The 13,020-nt window shown below is 43.2% G+C and overlaps 1 protein-coding gene across 10 annotated transcripts in view; it reads left to right on the top strand.

The window, feature by feature from the left end:
• Positions 1–90: 90 nt before the first annotated feature.
• Positions 91–13,020, top strand: part of SESN3 (sestrin 3) — a 58,200-nt gene continuing 45,270 nt past the window's right edge. For 5 of the 10 annotated variants that reach the window (XM_025197878.1, XM_025197882.1, XM_025197884.1 and 2 more), the window contains exon 1: positions 706–835. The gene's annotated coding sequence lies outside the window, so the exon portion shown is untranslated. Of the gene's footprint in view, positions 628–705; positions 836–3,006; positions 3,029–3,944; positions 4,089–13,020 lie in introns of those variants that run through there. The other 5 variants (XM_025197880.1, XM_025197885.1, XM_025197883.1 and 2 more) reach the window with 4 other exon arrangements.

Consider the following 13,020-nt stretch of genomic DNA (forward strand, 5'->3'; position numbering starts at 1 on the left):
TTCCTCCGCTGTTTCCAGGCAGTGCTGTGCGCGCAGGGGGGCGGGGAGCGGGCAGGCACCCCAGTGGGCCGGGTCGGGCAGAGAAGGAGCCTGCCTTCAAGCCCCACGGCTGCAGCCTGTTTGAAGGGAAGCTGCGTCTCTTTAAACGTGCGCGCTTGGCATGGCCAGGCGTTTTTTGTTGGTTTTCTTTTTAATTGCCATAAGCTCCTGGATCGTGTTACAGCGGATCCTCGGGGCTGGGCTGGTCGCAGGGCAGCTTGTCATGGATCAGAAGCGCTGAGCGGCGCAGCGCGAATGGGAACCAGTTTGCGGCAGAGGCTGAGCGCTCGCTAAACTTGAGCGGGCGGGTTTATCTGCAGGAGAACTTGTCTGAAAGGCGAACATGCCCACGGTGCAAGCAGCCCCGAGGCAGCCACTTCAGACTTGACAGACAGCTGAAGTTGTTGGCTAAGCAAATTTTAATGCCAAATGTGCCTATGGCTAAGGCAGGGAGGGGGGGATCGAGCTGTTCTGCCAAATACCCACAGTTTTTTATGTTGACAAGTAACTTGAAGCTTGGCAGCCGTCGCATTTTCAGGATTCAAGTGTAAATTTTGCAACTTCTGAAGCCATAATCCCCTGCTACTGGTAGGGCTTTTGTTCCGGACCTTTTAAATGCTAGCAACTGTGACTGTGCTTTCTGTACGCCTTTAATATCTATTGTCTTTTCTATTCATCATTTCAGATGCATCAAAATATTTTGGTCGGCTGTTGCTAGTCAGATACACTTCCTAGGGTTCTGGTGACATGCATAGATCTTAGGCAGATGAGTGCTGCACTGGAGGCTGGTGGGTAGGTAAGATGTTTACAGCTTGATGCTGTTTTGCCTTGTGAATTCCCTGCTGGAGGCCCGTGCAACTGCTTGTACTGCAGGATTCACTCATTTCAGCAGCGGTGTCAGAAACTGAAAGCAGGGAAGGAAGATAGATATTTTGTGATCAGACTGATTGTGGTTTGACAGGTCTTCAGGCTACCCCACAGATAAAATAGCATAGAACTTCTCCTTCCCTAAATATCTAAAACTTTTGCTATAATAAAATCACTCTTGATTCCAGCCTACATTAGTAGAGAGCACCAGACAGCAAAGCCAATAATTAAACAGACTCCAGCACCACATTACTTACCTTAGCTGACAAGTAGAAAATACAGAATTTTTCCTGATGTAAAGGAGTTGGAATCTTTGGCTCAGATCTTAATATACATGTTAAAAAAACCCAAGATCAGTGTTGCTGCATCTGGTCTAGTGTCAGTGGGCAACAATATGTTTGACAAACGATTGACCCTAAAACTCCTTGACTCTGTCTGTTCTTGCATCTTTAAATTGCTAAAATACATTCTGAGTAATACCTATTAGTAATGGGCAAGGTAATACTGGAGTGAGGACAAACAAACCTTCCACCCTGTGACTTATAACCAGGGATCCTGGTTTTCTCTGATAAAAAGAAAAAAAAATCATCAGTTTTTGGATTAAAATAAGTAAACCAAAATCCACATTTTTCTGTGATTAAAATGAAATGCCACTTAGATAGATAGATAGATAGATATTAGTGACGTTTCATTTTAATCATGGAAAAATGTGGATTTTGGTTTACTTACTTTAATCCAAAAATTGGAGATTTTTTTTAACAGGGAAAACCAGGATCCCTGGTAATAACAAAATTCCAAACAGTCTAACAGAATATAAGCTCCCTTGGGTAAATCTTGGTCGCCCAGTGAAGGATAAATGGAGGGATACAAGCTTTAGTGCATAAAGTCTCAGTTAATGTTAGATGCATCAGAAGTGGCTTTTTTTTAGAAAGGTGGTTTCAATCCTTGGAAAGAATTAATCCCAACTTTTCTCTCTCCAGTGGAGTGGGAGGGTAAGCATTTGGCCCCAAAAAGATGTACAGTAATGAGCTAAAAGCCCTACTGGCTAGATAAAATCATCTGTCAAGCTAGGTCTGCCATCATGGGCTAAGCATAAGCTTAAAGGTATTGTGCGAGTAGTAAGAGGCAGCTAAAAATGCAACTGTTTGCTTTGTAGAATTCAAGAGGTCTTTTAGGAATGCCTTCTTGCTAAATTAAGGGAACTGCAGTAGTGTAGTCCCACTAATTTGGTATCTGATTAAGAGTATGCCTAACTGGGGAGTACTTGTAAAGCTAGGCACCATTTTCTGTATAATGTTTTTGGTATAGTTTGCTTTAAAGACCCTAGTGGTCAAATACTACTGAAAGAAATGGAGATGCATCAGATTCCTAGTTGGGTGTTTTTTTTGTTTGTTTGTTTTTTTTTAAGTAGCTGCATTCCTCCAGCAGTGCAGAATGCTCTTACTAATGGTATAAAGGTTTGTTCCTCTCTTGGAGCTCTATCATAGCCTTAATTTTTTATTAGTTTCTCAAAGATGGTAACCTGAAGAAATCCCTGTGCCTTCTTTTTTAATAGTTTCCCATAACTAATTAGCATGCTATAGCATGAAATCAGAGATATATTTATTTATCAATGCCACTACTGCCAATTATTTTGATTTTATCACAGATTTTATATTTAGTATTTCTTAGTCCCACCTTTGGAAGTTATGCCATTAGATAAGCGTCTCGGTATTTTTTTTCTAAGTTTCTAGCTCCATAAGAAGAAGGGAAAAAAATGTTTAGAAATGTGAATTCTAAAAGGCTCAGAAACTAGAAGGGAACTCCAAATATATACTTTTCTCTTCAAAAAAATCTCTCCTCGCTCCCCTTTTTTAACTACTTATGATTTAGGAGAGGGCAGGGTTTGACATGTGACAAATGCTTAATTGTAATCCCAAATTGTTAATACTCTTGGGGTTGGCAATAATGCCTTTGTTTCTTATCCTCTGGTTAACATATGTCTTTGTGACAGGATGTGTCTAGTTTTAATAAGCAAAAGCAATTTCATTCCTTTATAGCCTATTTCTGGAAGCATTTGCAAAATTCTACAGTAGGAGACGTCTCCTTTTCTCTGGGGAAAAAAAAAAGCTGCACTGAAAAAGTAAGAAAGGTCTTTCCTTTGTTCACCAGCCCTCCCCCCAAACACACACCTCAATCTTGCACTGTTCTGTATCTTTGCAGACTCTGACCCATTTGGATAACTGCTGCCTTCCCCCCCCCCCGTTTAATTATTGGCTTTGCTCTCTGGTATCAGAAAGAGCTATTGTTCTCTCAGCATGTGCCATGATATTGAACATTCCTCTGGCATTCTTGCACTTAATTCCAAAAAAGTAGAGAAAAATATTCCTCACATTTTTCTAATCTAAACTGCTGAAAATCAGAAAATGGAACTGTGAAATTCTCATTAAGTCTGAACTTCAGTGGTATGAGTGAAAATAACACCCCAGTGAAAGGTCAGTGACTTGCAATGAACAGAAGTTAGACCCAATTTTCTAGAAAGAAAATTTGGCTATAACAATCATTTTCTGAGTTTCTGGCCAAATTACAAGGCAACAATGGAAGTAGGATTGGAAGGGGGGAGGTTAATTTTTTTCATTAAGAGGCTTTGAGATTATTCACTGGGCAAGTCAAGCACAAAGCGGCTATTTCCCATTGCAGTTTTCTTCTGTTGGGTGGGTGATGGACCATTAATGGACCATAAATTAATAGACCTGGATTCTGTGGTTTTCAGCATGGATGATTGACTTGGACTCAGGCAAATCATTTAGTCTGTACCTTAAATTTACCTTCTGTAAATGGGAAGCTAATGCTGACTTACCTTGATGGTGTGTTTTGAAATCTACCTCAGCAAAGTATGTTGTAAGGGTGTTTGTTCTTTTCCCTTTTGGCAAGGGGAATGCTGATATCAGGTTGGGAACTGCTCTTTGGATGGCAATCTCCATTGGCTTGAGAGAGAACAGTAATTGCATTCTTCTTTCTCTCCTGGTTTTGCTCAGCTGAGGATTTACATTTGTGAACTACTTCTGTTTCTCTCTTCCTGTGTGGCTAAAAGAGGTGGAATACCTTACTCTTCTGAGTACCTGGGTTTGCTTAGTGGGTCAGTCTGCCCAGACTAGACTCCTTTCCAGTTAAGAAGGAACTCAGACTGCAGGAGGAAGAAGGTAGCGTGTGACTTCTTAATAATCAGCTGAGCAGCATTGTAAATGTAGATGATCTATACTTCTTTTCTTTTTTTTATTATTTTTTCCTCCCACTCTGTCCCTATGCCCACTTACAAAGCTTCTTGCCAGCATCTCCCCTGCAGTAGAACTTGATGGCATGTCACCTTAGTTTTACAAAAGCTATGTCGATAACGGTATTTTTGTGTGCAACTACAGTATGTGGACAGTGCCCCCATTTGTAAATATTTTCTGTTGGGTAACATAGCTTTGAGCCAATATTTTAAATGGGTTGGGGAAATGACTCATGAGTTGTTCTTTCATCTTCTTGGCACTTTACCCTGGACACTTATATGAATATGGGTGGTAACAAAGGATGTTGTGTTCAGTAACGATTTTTAAAATTTAGTTTTTAAACTGGATAAATTTTACCTCGAGGTTGAGCAAATATTACAGTTACAAAAATAGTATTCCATATGAATATCAGCTTTTTATTACAATGCTTCGAGATTATTACAGGCCACTTGCCACTGTAAAACTTGAGAGAGTTAACATGTCAAAAGAGACTACCTATGCACTCTGTGCAATAGCCTAATTAAATTTTTGTGTTTGTTGTTTGAATTTATTTCTGGTTATGCAAATTGCTGCATGAACTTCAATATAGGAGCTGGAGTTGTCTGATGGCTCTCTTGATGCAGAACCAGCTCTTCGGGGATTCAACAGAAACTGCGTAATAGAGTGGTACCCACTTTAGTAGCAGGGTTCCTCTCCAGACAGGCTGAAACCAAAGGTGATTGTGTTCACAAAACAAGAGGGCAGCCTTGCCTGCTTACTGTGGTTGATAAAATACTGTTCAGTTGGCTAAAGGACAACATATTATGAAATTAAATTGTCTTATTAAAGTCTATGCTTGTAACATTGGACTTAACTAAGAGAATATTTTAATATTCCTTGGAGGGTTCCTTTGATTGTTTTAGATCTCTCCCAACCATCAACTTAAAATTGTTTGAAGAAAGGATGCTTAACAGAAGTCAACAGTTTTAAGGTGAGCTTCACAAGGTTTTTCACATCTAGACACGAACTTGTTGCCTAAACACTCAAGATGATAGAGAAGAAAATATCACTTTTGAGTTACAGCATTTCATTTCATACAGTCAGCATGACATATCGGACCTCTTCTCTGTCATTCAAACTCAACTGCTCCTGAGAGAATCCTGGATGGATTTGTAAGAAGGACTTTGAATTTAGTGTTTGGGCACTGACAGACGTGCAGCTTCCTCCTGTAACTCATGGTGCTTTACAGGAAACACCACAAGTTACAGCAACCCTCCCCTGCCACCCAATAGACGTTCTCCATTGCAGGGGAATCGAGATTCAGTTTGAAGCTGGCTGCATGTCTGCAGCTTTCCCCACCTAGGTCCTCCACCCCCCAGCTCCAGTGTGCTCTTCAGGATAGGAGAAGGGAGGAGAGGGAGCTTGGACTGGGGATTGCCCAGCCTGAGCTGGAGGGTGGGGTGCATAGATTGGGGAGGAGCTCCAAACCACCCACCCCACCCTCCAGTGCAGGCTGGGCAAACCCCAGCCTGAGCTCCTTCCTCTCTCTTCTCCCCCTCCCATCTGAAGACCGCACCAGGGGTGGGGCTGGACTGCATGAGCCCAACCCTGCTCCCAGCAGGGAATGGCAAAAGTTAATGAAGGTGCTCTGCTTTGGAACACCTTCATCTGAATGCCTGTGTAATGAAGGTTCAGATGATCTCATGACAGGGCACTTTTGAAGTGCTCTGCAGCCACGCTCTTCTGTCAGGGCATGGCTACAGAGTGCTTCAAGGGGCTGATCACGCGACGGGACGTCACTTCTGTCAGTGCCCTTTGTTTACATCAGAAACTTGCCTTGATTCCAGTATTCGGTGGGGCAGCCGCCAATATAGTTGCATTGGTGCAAACTGTGCACTGATGAAGAGATGCTGTGACTTGCATCAGTGGAACTTCTGCACAGATCACAACTTGCACATGTTTAAGATCCGAAGTGGTCCTGTTGCAGCTACATTGGTAGCTGATTATCAGTCACCAATGGCAGTTTACCAATGAAGGGAATACCTTTATCACTACTGCTTTATAGCTAAGATGCCAAAGAACTGTCAAATTAACATCCTTTATCTTTGCTCTGTCTGTCTTTCTGAGATTTATTCATACTTCCTCTCTATCTCTCTCTCTCAGCTTACTGAAACTGAAAGATGCATGCATTGAAGCAGGGGAAAGTTGTTTGATTCAGGCAGTGGTACCAATCATATCTTCAATCCATGAATGTCTAGGTTATTGGAGCTGGATGCTCTTTAATGCACAGGGAAGCAGGCACAGCATTTTTGCCAGATGGGGATTTTTGCGATTCTCTCTCCTGTGCCTTTTTCTAAAGTTTTATTGCTAAACCTTTTGTTCTACCTGACTTATTTTGTGAAATATTCCAACTCCATAAACATTTTAAGAGTTCTTCAAATGTGTAGAGAGCTGCATAAATGCTGGAACAATGTATCTTAATTGCTTTGACTTTCATGGAAATCATTTGCCTTTGGGGGGTTTTAAAATGTCCTTTTAAAGAAGGAGAACTTCTAAGTCGGGGGTGTCAAACATGGCGCCTTGAACCATTTCAGCTGGTCTGCTGGAAGTCTGGCATAGCTACTGGGGCGTGACCTGCCGTAGAAATCGGGGTCCTCTGATCCCAATGGATATAGCCATCAGCAGCAAGGGGGAAAGCGAGGGCTGTGCCCTTGTTTGCCATGCCACTGCCTGATCTCTGACCTGCACTGCTGCCTGGAAGTGGACCTGTAGCATTAGCCCTGGACCCAGACCCCATCGCAGCTGCATTGTATTATCAGACTTTGAATATTTCTACAGGAGCACTGCCTGCAGGCTTCTGAATGGTTTGAGGCACTTGGATACGAAAGTTGTGGTTAAAGACTTGTCCCATTCTGAAGACAGCACCAGGGGTGGGGCCAGGCTGCTAAAACATAAGCACTAATAATGGAAAAAGAATAAAAATACAAAACCTGTTTAAACTGCTCCTAAGAGTATCTTGGGAAACATTTTTGACTGTTTGAACTAGTCCCTCTCTTGTTTGCGATACTTTGTGGTAGCTTTCACAAATGATTATGTGGAAAAGTCATATTTGGAAGGAATGTAAAGTATTTCTAACTTCACTTGCTGTGATTTAGCTGGAAAAGAATAAGAAAGTTTGCATCATGTGACCTGCAAGCTCCCATAGACCACATCTAAATTCTCTGTAGACCACCATTGGTTCATGGATCTTTATTAGAACTGTTATCTCAAATCTTCAAACATGAGCAAATCTCATGTTGTTTTTATGTGCAAATACTACATGAAATCATTGCCTCTAGGAACCCTGAGGGACAGAATAACCGCCCATTCTCTTTAGAGATACAGAAGACTCATGGAAGGAACTTAGTATCTAATTCTCTATTTTTATTGAGGGTTCTTATAACTTAGTATGAGTGATGTTCTTATTTATAAGCATGAAATGTGTTGATTAGTACACTTCATAATTAACAAATATAATAAAGGTGAACCCTGTTCTATAATTTTGAACCCAAAACTTTATACTTTCTTCTGGGGCTTGACCCTCCCAATGCAGGAAACAGATATGAAGATAGAGTAAATCACATCATGTATGTCGGGGGAGGGGTGCAATTATTTGGGCCTGGGGGCCGCATAGGGAGTTTTGACGATCTCCACCCCAGAGTGCTGAGGGAATTAGCAGAGGTTGTTGTGGGACCCCTGGCACAGCTTTACGAGCACTCATGGTGCTCTGGTGAGGTGCCAGAGGACTGGAAAAGGGCCAGTGTGGTCCCCATTTTCAAAAAAGGGAGGAAGGAGGACCCAGGAAATTATAGGCCTGTTAGTCTTACCTCGGTCCTGAGGAAGCTCTTTGAGAAAATTATCCAGGTGCATATCTGCAAGGGGCCAGCAGGGGAGGTTATGCTTAGGGGCAACCAACATGGGTTCATTAGAGGCAGGTCCTGTCAGACCAACCTGGTGGCCTTCTACAACCAGGTCACAAAATCCTTGGATGCAGGTGTCACGGTGGACATAGTCTTTCTGATCTTTAGGAAGGCCTTCCACACTGTCTCTCACCCCATTCTCATTAAAAAAATGAGGAGATTGTGGTGTCTATGTCTACACAGTCAGATGGGTCGCCAATTGGCTGGAGGGCTGCACCCAGAGAGTGGTGGTGGACAGGTTTTATTCAACCTGGAGGGATGTGGGCAGTGGGGTCCCCCAGGGCTCGGTCTTCAGGCCCGCACCATTCAACATCTTCATCAGCGACTTGGACAAGGGGGTGAAAAGCACCTTGTTCAAATTTGCAGATGACACTAAGATGTGGGGAGAAGTGGGCATGCTAGAAGGGAGGGACAGGCTACAATTGGATCTGGACAGGTTACAGGGGTGGGCAAATGAGAGTAAGATAGGATTCAATACTGGCAAGTGCAGGGTATTGCACCTAGGGAGGAAGAACCAGCAGCACATATACAGGCTGGGGAACTCCCTTCTCATCAGCACAGAGACAGAAATGGATCTTGGAGTCATTATCGATTCTAAAATGAACATGGGCCGCCAATGTGAGGACGCAGTCAGTAAGGCCAACCACACCTTGTCATACATCCACAGATGCATCTCAAGCAGGTCAAGCAGGTCCAAGGAGGTGATCCTCCCCCTCTATGCGACACTAGTCAGGCCACAGTTGGAGTATTGTGTCCAGTTCTGGGCGCCACACTTCAGGAGGGATGTGGACAACATGGAGAGGGTCCACAGGAGGGCCACCCACATGATCTGGGGTCATCAGGGCAGGCCCAATGAGAGGAGGATACGGGACCTGAACCTGTTCAGCCTCCACAAGAGAAGGCTGAGAGGGGATCTGGTGGCCATCTATAAAGGGACCAAAGGAGGCCAGCAGGCATTGGGAGAGTCCCTGTTCCCCTGAGCACTACTGAGAGTAACAAGGAATAACCTCCATAAGATGACTGAGAGTAGGTTCAGGCTAGACATCAGGAAGCACTACTTCACAGTCAGGGTGGCTAGGATCTGGAACCAACTTCCAAGGAAAGTGGTGCTCACTCCTACCCTGGAGGCCTTCAAAAGGAGGCTAGATTGACCCTGGCAAGGTACCTTTTGACCCCAGCATCCTTTCCTGCCCATGGCAGGGGGTCGGACTTGATCTCCTCAGGTCCCTTCAGACCCTAACAACTATGAAACTATGGTGAGCTATTGTTGGCTGGGTCAGCACCCTCCCTTCCCCCATGCAATAGCTCACCAAAACTCCCTAAGTGACTCTGCTCTCCACTTGGCCAGCTAGCTGGGATGGGGCCGCAGGCGGGCGGTGAGTGGCAGCCAGGAGCAGGATGGGTGGGCAGGGCTGGAGCTGGGCTCATGGCACGGGGCTGGGGCAGAGCCACGGTTCGCTGCCCACACACCCTTGCAGTGGGTGCTGGTTCCGTGGACGGGCGTGCAGGGAGTAGATCTCAGCTCTGCCCCAGGCCCCAGCCCTGTGTTGTCAATACCCTCTGATCTCACCCCTGATCCTGGCCTTCCCCACCCATCCTGCTCCCAAACACCACTCCCTGTCTGCCTGTGGCTCCATCCCACCTGCCCAGCTGTGTACCCTGCCTGTGCAGGTCCCACCCCTGTCAGTGGGTGTGGGGCAGACGGGTTGAGGTACCTGGGTAGCAGGGCTGGGTTTGGCAGTGGCAGCAGCCAGAAGGAACCGTTGCTGCCAGGAAGCAGGTCTGGCCACTTTGCCACTCCACCCCCACCATGTGCCTGGGGTGGTGGGACCAGCCCCATGCACCACAACCGAGGGACCTGCTGTGGGCTGGACAGAATCCTTCAGTGGGCCAAGCCCAACCCACGGGCAGTATTTTGCCCACCCTTGATGTAAGAAGTTTTACCTAGAGTGCTTAATTTCTTAATTAATCAATGGAGTTTCCAATGTATGCAAAACAAAATGCCATATTAGTGATAATGTAGGAGAAAAACGCTGCTTTAGTCTAAAACTATTTTTAGAGGACTACAGCGGTCCAAACATTACATGCTTCAGGGTACCAGGTGTGGTTCTTACGGCGTGTCTCCATAGTCACAATGTCCTGATCTAAAACCATTTTTAAAGGACTACAGGGATGCTTATTCAGGAGCAACTTCTGTTTGTAGTCTCTGGGCTGTTACTACATTGGTATCGCTTTGTAATATCAACAAAATAGAATTCAAAGCCACCATATGTTCTCTCTCATTTGTATGAGTTCTGCAGTTGGAAATGATTAAATATGAAAGTGCCATAACAATACTGAACCCAGACCTAATTTTAACAGTGTATCCTTGTAAGTATGTTTAGTGTATCCTTGTAAGTATGTTTAATATCTCCTACCTTAGCATGTGGCAAAAGGAATAATATAGTTAAATTATTGGGTAAATATACTTGAAGGGTTTTTGACTATATAGTTCTAAATCTCTTTTAATATAATTATCCCTATTAACTGAAAAAGCTAATAAAATCATTCCCTTAAATTTGATTGACATGCTTCTCAGTAAAGAACACTTGTCATTGATCAGAGGTGTGGAAATAGTAATTTGTTCTCGTATTTAGAAATTTGTTGTAGACCTCTAATAAACATTGTGCCCACACGCTGTCTAAATATTCTACCTGATACCAATTGGACCACATCCAATTTGAAGGAAGACTTGAAATGTGGCTTTATGACAATATGTTTTGTGTCTTGCTGTTGAGTGTGCATGGCATATGCAAATACCCACTGGTTGGCTGTTCAGAGGTGGAGAAAACCCCAATCTCTTATGAAAGTCAGTGTCAGAATTTGATTATTCTATTGAACTTTCACTAAACTACTTCAATAACAAATGTAGCATCTGAAAAGCAGGGCAGACATTTTTAATGTTAAACTGTAGTGTGTAGCTTTAAGTTGCATTGGTTTTGTGTGTTCAGTACTTCTAGCTATATAAAGTAAGACTTTCCCCAATAGGTTTTATGTAGCTACTGTTCTCACTCAGTGATCATTTTAATTTTTAGATGTAATCCACATTTGACCCAGTTATAGGTCACTTGTATCTCCGTCCCTTTTTGTTTCTGTAGACTAGAGGGTCTTGCTCTACACACAGTGCACATGGGCAGCCTGTGGGCCTGATCCAGACTGGCCCTGGAACTAGCATGCAGGGCCCATCACGCATAGATACCATATGCAGCACACACCCTGAATACCCCTTGTGCTGGATGCAACATGCGTGGCACTGAGTCTAACCAATGTGCCACATAGAGAGTCAGGGCCAGAGCCGGTGCATGCCCCATGCGGTCTTTGGGTCAGTCTGGAGACCCATGGGCTGGACCATAAGGCTCCATGGGTAGGATTCAGCCTGCAGGCTGGATGTTTGACATCCCTACTCTAAGTGGAGAATACAGCACATCTCATGCTGACCATCGCTTAAGACCTAGGTTAAGATGCAGACATGTAAAAAATCCTTGATTATACAATTATCATGACAGTTCCAGGATTTGGATGGTTTTGGGATGGAGCCTTTCCCCATAGGCTGGTATGATTAAAAAAAGCAGTTGTCAAGTTGGGTACGACTAATCATGTCCTAGTGCAGTTCTTTGGAAGCAGGTGTCCAGATGAAATAATTGTCCAAAATATCTATTCTTAGGAAATTCCTCAAGTGAAGAGGAGTAAAAGCTTTAGCAGTAATGTACTCTGTGCTAGGGGTGACCCCTTGTTTAGAGGTGAAGCATGTTGGCTAAGACAGTGTTCCCCAGACTGTTAATGTCTTGGGTACACCTTTTTCTGGATTAAAATTGGCAGCACACTTCAGTCACCGTTCCACACTTTTTTGCACTGTGCTTCCACCACTTTTGTGATATACCCTTGGGAATCACTGTTTTAAGGTATCTTGTGCCTCTTCATCTTTCCTCACCTCAGCTTTAAATAGTCAAATAACAAAGATTTGAAAACGGCAAATAAATGTCTTCCTTAATAAACTGCAAGGACAGAAGCATACTGCTTGCATTTTATAGCTTATGCTGGCAAATCATAATGTTGAGTGTTCCCTTCCAAATAAAGGTGTGAGAGCAGCATCAGTGTTTCTACTTTTTTGTTAGAGTTGTAACACAGCCACTGTATGTGCTTGTTTGCTGCAGGTGCCCACCCAGTGAACTGAACCTGTCCCCCCAAACTCAGTACAGTAAACCTTGCAATTCAAGAGAAGACAGCAGTATATGTAAAGTTGTCAAATACTGTAGCCATTAAAATTGAGAGAGAACCTGACATCCAAGATTAAATATTTATAAAATCTTAAAAATACTTTGGAAAGAGTTTCTTAAAGAATCAGTTGATTCACCACATTGTTAAAATAGACCTGAAGACGTAGTGACTGATTGGAATTTTAATATACCAAGTTCCTGTTGCAAAGGATGGCATGACCAATATCTTCTGATATTATAAATAGAGTTCAACACTACTGGTACATTTCTGAGTGTATATTATCTGCATCAGCAAAGCCAAACCATGTTTTCTGATGGACACACATTCAATAGAAAGAACTTTGTTAGGACTCCTTGCACTTGCTTTTTAAAATAAGTCTATTAGTGAAGTGCTACAGCTTAATATGAATAGAATAGTACACAAGATCTTAAAGTAACTAATTGTTCATGAATTTGTGCAATGGGAAATGATCCATGTAAAATTAAACAGCATAATTAAAAGGACTGGTGACTAAAACTGTGGAGGTGTTTTGGACTGAATATGTACAGTGTATGCTAAACATTATGTACTGTGGGCCAAGTTCAGCTTAAAAGTCTTATTTTTAGGTAATGCCTATTGTTAGTTACATAACTGCCTTTAACTTCCACATGTAACTTCCATCAGCA

This window comes from Alligator sinensis, unplaced genomic scaffold (assembly GCF_000455745.1).
Source record: "Alligator sinensis unplaced genomic scaffold, ASM45574v1 scaffold116_1, whole genome shotgun sequence".
Classification (NCBI taxonomy): domain Eukaryota; kingdom Metazoa; phylum Chordata; order Crocodylia; family Alligatoridae; genus Alligator; species Alligator sinensis.